We start from the raw sequence: 10019 nt of genomic DNA, 5'->3' as shown, positions 1-10019 counted from the left end.
AAATAAATGTAATCTAATCTGTTTTCATTTGATAGTGTTATACATTGGCATAATCATAGGATAATTAACTTTAGCGAGTTAACAATACGATGTTTAATGACCACAGGAGTATTTTTATACATAGAATTGTCAATCAATTATGTATGACTTCTGATGAAAATAATATATTAAACATAGATATTATTTGTTAGGTAAAAGATAACAAAGATTGACAAAGAAAATTAATTATAATGGCTATATTCATTTTAACAAATATTCTTCTATCCAATAGTATAAAAAATACCATGGCCATCCTGAATTATTACAGGTTCAACTTTCATCGGCAATGATAGAATGACTAAATTGAGACATTTTTGGGCTATAATATTCTTCAAACAAACAATATTTGAAACACTCATTCATGTATTTTCATTTTGAGTACATTTATACATAAAAGAAATTATACCTAAAGAAAAAAAAAAAGAAAAGACCATGATTATTATCTGACAAAATTAATTTATATTTATTGCATTTAATTTGGATAAATAAAAAATTATCTTATTTTAGTTTAATCTTTAATTCGTATGATTTGAATTTAGCTCAATATATATGATTTGATTTGATTTAATTATTAGTAAAAAAATATCTCGGTTGTCTATTTTATTCATAAATTTATTATTTTAATAATTAATAAATTAATTAAATTAATTAATTAATACAGATAAATAGGACAATTAATTTGTTTTAATAAATTAAAAAGAATAAATTAAAAAATACGAACAGAAAATAAGTTAAGAAATACTACCAAATAAAATTGATATAAATTATAATAAATTATGTGGTATTTAAATATATAATCAAATCAATTAGTTGATATAGTTAATTTATCATAATAAATTATATTTAATGAGTTAAAAGAAAAAAAGCACTAAACACTAATATGATAATAAATCACTTAGAAGCTAAATATGGTATGTCAGTTCCATTATCAAATGTAGAAATATGATTTTTATATAATAGAATAGATAATAAATAGAATAGATGAGAATATGATATGTGATATATTTTAATCATAAAATTGATAATATATAATAGATTTTTTTTATAAATTCTTATTGTTTGTTCGTTGTTAATTTTTACTTTATTACTTAATAATTTTCACTTATGAAACTATTAATTACCTAATATTATAGTTTAGTTAATAAAAATGATGACATTAATATTTTTTAAAGTCTTGTTATTATTTATAATTAGGAAAGAGTCATAAATAAATTTATTTTCTTAATGAATGTTAATTTTGTTGTGAAATTTTATATTACTTTTAAAATTTTAGCGTAATTGAGTCTAATTCTTACATTTCAAAATAAATTTATTCAAGAAAATTAAAATATAAATCACATTATTATTACAAAATTATTTTATTAACATAATTAGTGGTGCTTATTTGAACAATTAAATTTAGCTTCTAATGATATTAAAATCAATCTATTTTACTGGCTTGTGCCTTCAAAGAATTCACAAGGCTAACATAAAAATCTAACAACTGAGAAATAAAATTCATTACAATGGGTATATTCATTTTAATAAATATTCTTCTATCCAATACTATAAAAAATACAATGGCAACTTTAAATTACTACAAGTTTAACTTCCATCGACAGTGATAGAATGCCTAAATTGAGATATTTTTGAATTATAGTATTCGTCAAACAAACAATAAATAAAATACTCATCCGTGCCTTCTTATTTTGAGTATATTTATACATAAAAGAAATTCTACATAAAAAAAAGAGTTGAAATAACAAAAACGATCAAAATGATGTGTGACCATCTATATATAGTAGACCAAAACACTATGATTATCTAACGAAATTAATTTGTATTTATTGAATTTAATTTGAATAAATAAAAAATCACTTTATTTTAGTTTAGTCCTTAATTTACATGATTTGAATTTGACTCAATATTTATGATTTGATTTGATTTAATTATTAGTTAAAAATATTCCAATTGCCTATGTTATTCATAGATTTATTATTTTAATGACTAATAAATTAATCAAATTAATTAATAGACATAATAAATTTAGTTTAATAAATTAAAAGAAATAAATTTAAAAAATATTAATAGAACATTAAAAGAAATAAATTAAGAAATACTACTAAATCAAATTGATATAAATTATAATAAATTATGTGATATTTAAATATCTAATCAAATCAATTTGTTAATATAGTTAGTTTATCGTAATAACTTATCTTTCTACTTAATATACTAAAATTGGGTTTTCTCCCGACTAATAAAAGTGAGATGTCGATTTCTCGTGACTCCGTTTTCCCTCCAAAATAAATGCACTTTCTCTATTCTAAATTATTTTATAAAAAATATTTTTATTATAATTATATTGTAATTAATATTTAATGAATAATACATAATTATACTAATTTAGAAACATATCTTCATTATAATTATATCAAATCAATATTTAATACATTATTAAACTACTTATCAATTATCAATTAAAAATACTTTTAATCATTTTAATAATAATAATAATAATAATAATAATAATAATAATAATAATAATAATAATAATAATAATAATAATAATAATATATGATAATGATATAATAATGGCACAGATCGTGATAATCATGATAAGAATATTTTATTCTAATCATAAAATGATCAAATCTTATGATATTAATTACGCATGTCGATTTTAAATATTTTTAGTCATTTTAATTATATTAATTTTAAAACTATTGATATAATTCTAATTCTTATTTATTATCCAATAATAATAATAATAATAATAATAATAATAATAATAATAATAATAATAATAATTTACTTAATATACTAAAATTGGATTTTCCCCCAACTAATAGAAGTGAGGTGTTGATTCCTCATGAATCTATTTTTTCGCCAAAATGAATGCACTATTTTCTCTTCTAAGTTTATTTTATAAAAATATTTTTATTATAATTATACTATAATTAGCATTTAATTAATAATACATAATTATACTAATTTAGGAAAATATATTTACTATATATAGTTATATAAAATTAATATTTAATACATTATTAATCTACTTATCAATTATCAATCGAAAATATTTTTAATCATTTTAATTATATGATAATGGCACCGGTTATTAATAACCAATTTATATTTCTCTAAATAAATTTATTTTAAAAAATATCTTTATTATAATTATATTACAATATTACAATTAATATTTAATGAATAATGTATAAATATACTAATTTAAGAAAATATCTTTATTGTCTATCTATTCTATTCTATTCTATTCTATTATATAAAAATCGAATTTTTGCACTTAATGATAGACCTGATGTGGCACGCTCTTAAGGTGTTTCTTGATATATTTCATTTAATTCGTTAAAGCAAATGAATTATATTTAATTAAACATTCAAATCCCACCATTTATTATAATTTATATGAATTGATTAATTATAATTAATTATATCAATTAATTAATTTGGTTAATTATATTAATTATTTGATTTGATCGGAGTAAATATCAAATTATTTAATAAATAATAAATATGAATAACGAAATATATGAATTAATTTAATTAATTTATTTTTCTCAATACCATCTATTTATACAAGATCAAATATTTTTTACTCATTCACTCTCTTTTCTCTCTCCCTCTCTCCCTCCCTCCCTTCTTCTCTCTCTCATGTTTTAGGGTACAATTTTTATAATTTATTTAATTTTTATTTCTTTTATCTTTATTTATCTCCCTCTCTCCCTCCCTTCCCCTCTCTCTCATGTTTAAAGCACAATTTTTGTAATTTATTTAATTTCTTTTATCTTTATTTATCTCCCTCCCTCCCTCTCTCTCTCTCATGTTTAAGATACAATTTTTGTAATTTATTTAATTTTTTTATTTTTATTTATATATTTTATTTTATCAATTCTAATATAGTTATTAATGGTTTTTGTTAATCTACTTTTTTTTCTAAATTTATGATTTAAAATAACAATTATAAATATTAATAATTAAACAAATTATTATATTATAATTATTTACGTTTTATACACAAAATTAAAAATATATTATTTATTTTTTATTTAATAGTTTTTTTATTTATACTACCAGTATATATTGATCGATTAGTCAATAATTTTTTTATTCGTATGATATATTTATTTATTTTGTTTAAATAATTTTAAATCTTTCTTTATTCAAGTATACATATATATTAAGTCATATATATTAATTATTTTTTTATTTTTTTATTATAAATATATTTTTAGCCTACAATCATTCAATAATTTTGTTATTCCATTAATACCATTATACGCATAATAATATTCATAAATCATACTAATTTTCGTATTTATTTATATGTATATATATCAATTGTTTAGTTAATATTTTTTATTTTTAGAATATATTTATTTTGTTAAATAATTCTAAATACTTCTTTATATATATATATATATATATATATATATATTAATTGTATGTAAATATATTTAAATCGCATATATTAATTATTTTCTAATCATGATTAATTTTATTTTGAGCCTACAATTATTCGATAATTTTTTTATTCTTTATTATTAATATCATCATAGGTGTAATTTTCATAAATTATAACAATTTTTTTATTTATCTATACATATATAATAATTTTGTTTAATAATTTTAAATATTTGTTTATTTATATATATTATACATATAAAAATTTAAGTTACATATATTAATTATTTTTTTGTTATAATTTTTTTATAGATATATGATTATTTTTTATTCTACAATCGAGTAATAAGATTAAAATAATTTTATCTATTCTAATGATAATTATAATTCAATCTGATAAGAATCCACGAACAATATCAAGATGAATGCACGTTTTTCCTCCAAAAAATTATAATTCAATCTTATTAATAATCAATTTTTATTAATAATAATACCAATTATTAATAATCAATTTATATTTTTTTAAATAAATTTATTTTAAAAAAATATTTTTATTATAATTATATTACAATATTATAATTAATATTCAATGAATAATGTATAAATATACTAATTTAAGAAAATATCTTTATTATCTATCTATTCTATTCTATTTTATTATATAAAAATTAAATTTTTGCACTTAATGATGGAACTGATGTGGGCATGTGGCACACTCTTGAGATGTTTCCTGATCTATTTCATTTAATTCGTTAAAGCAAATCAATTATATATAATTAATTATATCAACTAATTAATTTGATTAAACATTCAAATCTCACCATTTATTATAATTTATATGAATTGATTAATTATAATTAATTATATCAATTAATTAATTTGTCTAATTATATTAATTATTTGATTTGATTGGAGTAAATATCAAATTATTTAATAAATAATAAATATGATAACGAAATATATGAACTAATTTAATTAATTTATTTTTCTCAATACTATCTATTTATACAAAATCAAATATTTTTTACTCATTCACTATCTTTTTTCTCTCCCTCTCTCCGTCCCTCGGTCCCTCCCTCCCTCTCTCTTTTATGTTTAGGGTACAATTTTTGTAATTTATTTAATTTTTGTTTCTTTTATTTTTATTTATCTCCCTCTCTCTCATGTTTAAGGTACCATTTTTGTAATTTATTTAATTTTTTAATTTTTATTTATATATTTTATTTTTTTATATTTTTTTAAATTTTTATTTATTTTAATTTCTTATTATTAGGTGCATACTTTTTTTTTCTTTTAGCTTCTGATTAACAAAAAAGACGTGTTATCTTTATGTTGTTTTTAAATAATCTTACTATAATTTTGTTTTATAATATTCTATTTTGTCATGTGTACTTCAATTCATATATATATATAAAATGAGACGTGCATTTTTATATATGTATTTTATTTTATTTTAACAAAAAATTGAGACATGCATTTTTAATTATTGATAATTGATATCAATTAATTGATTGTATTAATTTGTAAGAAGAATAACGTATAATAAATGTTGTGAAATTAATTATAATAAATTAATAATTAATAAATAAAAAACTAAAAAAACTTTTTTATTGCTTTTTAATGGCTACACGTTTTTATAATTTCACTTTCTCTTTATCTCTTCTTTTCATATTTATTTCTTTTAATTTATGGAACTAAATGAGTTATACTAATTATTTGTATTAACTAATTAAATAATTTTTAATGGGTTATTATAACTGTGCCTTTAGACCATAGGTATGACGTAATTAAGCTTATGATGTAATTAAAATTATTCATTTTTTCTTCAAAATGAAAGCACTATTCTCTCTTCTAAATTTATTTTAGAAAAATACCTTTATTATAATTATATTACAATATTACAATTATATTATAATTAGCATTTAATGAATAACACATAATTATAATAATTTAATTAGAAAAATAAAATAAAGTCCAGTAATTTATGTTCCGATTGCACACGTGTGTAGAATAACTTTTAAGAATGAGTCACGTAGTAAATACGGTCGATAATTGTAAAACTGTATACTAACATTGATATAATATTATTTCAGGTATATATTTTGCAGGTATCAAAGAAAAGTGTTGAGTTATTTTTTGGTAGGTTTAAATTATTTATTGTTTATTAGAGAATTTTGTACATTAGAATTCTCTAATAATTTATTATTTATTTTAAGCTGATTTTGATATGTTCTTACTTGACAGTAAAATAATATATAAAAATTTGTTAGTGGGTCTAAGTATTACTAGGTTATTTATGGTCACATTGAGAATATATGTTTGATTTATTGAAAAAAAGTAGATTATTAAAACCAATTAATAACTATTTTAGAGTTAATACATTTAACACTAGATTAAGAAAAAACAAACAATATATAATATGTTACATTTTATTAATCAAATTATCATAATTCAAATTAATCTTAATAAAATAATTTAAAATTATAATTTCAATCTTATCACGTGCATGGCACGGATTATTATCCTTGTATTTAATAAATTAAAAGAAATAAAACAAAAAACATTCTTAAAAGTATACCACATCAATTTTATTATTAAGTGCTGAAATATGATTTTTATAAATCATAGTACAACCACTGTTTAATTATTATTTTGATAGATAGATAGATAGAGAATATAATACAGCCATCATTTTATTCACCATTATTAGAACGCCACCCAAAAAAGGATAAACAACTAATGTATATCACTGTTCTAGTTATAACAAATTAAACATCATATGGTGGACATGGTTTAGTTTTATCTGGATTATAAAAAGTACACTGGCATCCTTCTGGAACACATCCTCCATATATCAAACTGTGAGCACCATGAAGAGACAGGCAAGCCTTAAAACATTTATCCTCCTTTGTGTATGGACAATATTTTCCCTTGACAATACTAAAGCATATTGTTGTTTCTTCTGTTACCTGCATTTGGCTATTACCTACAAACATTCAGACATAAAATACACAGTCATTAGCCAAGAAATTAAAATCATATAACAATTGCTAAAAATAAAACATGTTATAACTAAAATCATAAAGGGTTTAGCAAATATTTGCTATTACTAATTTGAAAATATTTTTTTGAAAAATATATAAAATTTAAATTTTTAATACATTTGTTATACGTGTATTAAAATAAAAAATTTAAAAACTTCTATTGGAAATAATCTTGATACATGTCCTTAGATTCTATTTGTTCTAAAAAAAAAATATAGACAGACAAATAGAAATAGAAATACAAATACAGGAATAAAAATATTTAAAAAGAAGGATATGGACAAAAATTTAAGAAAAAGATTTTAATTGAGAAACAAAAATTTATAAAATTTTTTATCCACTCAATATATAGGAGACATAATAATGTATAAAGCCAAAAACTTTAATGGTCAACACTCAAGAATAGTGGTAGAAGAAGTTAGTTTGTTGAGGATATTAACAAAAGAAGAAAACAAAAATAATTTTTAAATTTTATTTTGTCTGTGTATCTTTATTTTTAACAAACAAGATTTAAAGATGCTTTTTTTTTTTAAATCTCCATTTTAAATATTTTTTCTCCTATCTTAAGACAATATCTACACAGAATTTTCATGGTATGTTAGCTAAATTTTATATTGAATTATTTTGATAAATTTGGTACATACCAAAACACATGAAAAGAATAAGTAAGAAGACGAGGAAATGAAAATATATTTTCATATCAATAAGTTCAGAAATTTAATTCACACACTGTAAAAGAGATTCAATATTGAATTATTTATAGGCATTCAACGACAATAAAATTTTTTTATAAAATTATCATTTACATTAATTTAAAAATAATTTTCGCTTTATGTATATTTATGTATATGTATATTTATTACTGTAAAATGTAAATGGAATTTTATTTTAATTATGTCATCATTTAGCTCTTTAATTTGTGCATATTTATTTACTATGATAAACGAAAAATTAATTTTTTTTCCAATCATGCATTCTAAATCTACTATAAAAAAATTTGTGTAGATATCTACGTATCGTACAAACAATATATATTAGAATTATATCTTTCTAATTATTTTTAAATTTTTTAATCAATTTAATATATATATATATTTCTGTTTATATCACATTGAATATCCCATATTCAACAAAATATTAAATGATGAATTAAAGAAAAGTAATAAAATCTGATTGTTCTTATCCCTATAGACAGTATATTTGGGAATTAAAAATATATGAAATAAATAAAAAGAATATCTAGTACAACATTTATACCAGAATGTGTCACATACCATAATTGATAATCGCTATGTCTATCCTAATTTTAGTTTATTCAAATAAATAAAAATCTTAATTGATTACACTTCTAGTTTTGTTTATTACTTTATTTATTATAATGTCATGGTTAAGAATTTGATGGTCCCAAAATGTTTGGACCATTAAATGGTCTCATAACAAAACATATTTTTTAAGTTTTTTTAACAACTGCTAAATAGTTCTTTTTTAATTTTAATTACAAATGAACCCATATATTTTATTTAATTATAAAAATTATTTTTTATTTTATAAATTATTATTTTATCATTCATCTATTATGTTTATTAACAATCAAAATAAAAAACAATAACGAATTAGATCTTTCATTGATCGTTTGGCAATTCCAATCGATTAAAAGTTTATATTTGATCCGTGACGTTCGTCCAGGACTGTGAAATCGTGTTTATTTGAAAATCAATCGATTGGATTATCAAAATAATCGATTGAATTTTAGGTTTCCATAACTCAATTGATTGGACTACATGTTATCACAAAACAATCGATTGAAAATTGCAAGGCAGCATGGTTTTCGCAAAAATCAATCGATTGGTCATATTACCCAATCGATTGAACGATGACTAAAATATTGGTCTTTTAAAATTCAATCGATTTCTTATACTACCCGATCGATTGAATGCTCCAAAGCAACTTGAGGTCTCACAATTCAATCGATTGGTTGTATTACCCAATCGATTGAAGTCATCAAAGCAATATGGATTTGCCCAATTTAATCGATTGGTTGTCTTACCCAATCGATTGAATTGTGTACTACGCCGTTTTCAATTTTCTTATCATTTTTATAAATTATTATCTTATTATTCATCTATCTTAACGTTAAAAATTCTATTTTCAATTTTTAAGACTTTATTTTGATTTAGATACTCTAATCTTATCTTTTCTTTAATATTAACATTATAAATTGGTGAATAATCTATCACCAATTATTCAATTCCACCATTGGAATCGTGTATCAATCTATTTATGTATCATGAGAGAGTGGTGCAGGCTTATGACTGGATGCCTGGGTAGTTATAATGTCTCTTGACTTACCCTTTTTTGAAATCATGTATTGGCTGGTAATGAATGTTCTTTTTTTTATAGGGAATTCGTTGCTTGAAATGTTCCTCCTTTTTGAGAAATTCATATCAAACACCCCCAACTAGAAATATTGGTGGTGCAGGGGATATCGGTGGTGCAGGAGATATTCAATATTCCCCTGTTTTTAACTGCTTT

General features: G+C 20.0%; 1 long non-coding RNA gene across 1 annotated transcript; it reads right to left on the bottom strand.

The window, feature by feature from the left end:
• Positions 1 to 7006: 7006 nt before the first annotated feature.
• Positions 7007 to 8209, bottom strand: LOC148547189 (uncharacterized). The gene is made up of 2 exons (XR_015895817.1): positions 8132 to 8209; positions 7007 to 7429 (listed from the first exon to the last, which is right to left on the bottom strand). It is a non-coding gene; the product is annotated as an uncharacterized LOC148547189 (long non-coding RNA).
• Positions 8210 to 10019: the final 1810 nt, after the last annotated feature.

This window comes from Arachis ipaensis, chromosome B8, assembly GCF_059453495.1.
Source record: "Arachis ipaensis isolate K30076 ecotype BB chromosome B8, ASM5945349v1, whole genome shotgun sequence".
Taxonomy (NCBI): Eukaryota; Viridiplantae; Streptophyta; class Magnoliopsida; order Fabales; family Fabaceae; genus Arachis; species Arachis ipaensis.
Note: the sequence above shows the minus strand (reverse complement) of the source record. Positions and strands in the feature narration are given on the sequence as shown.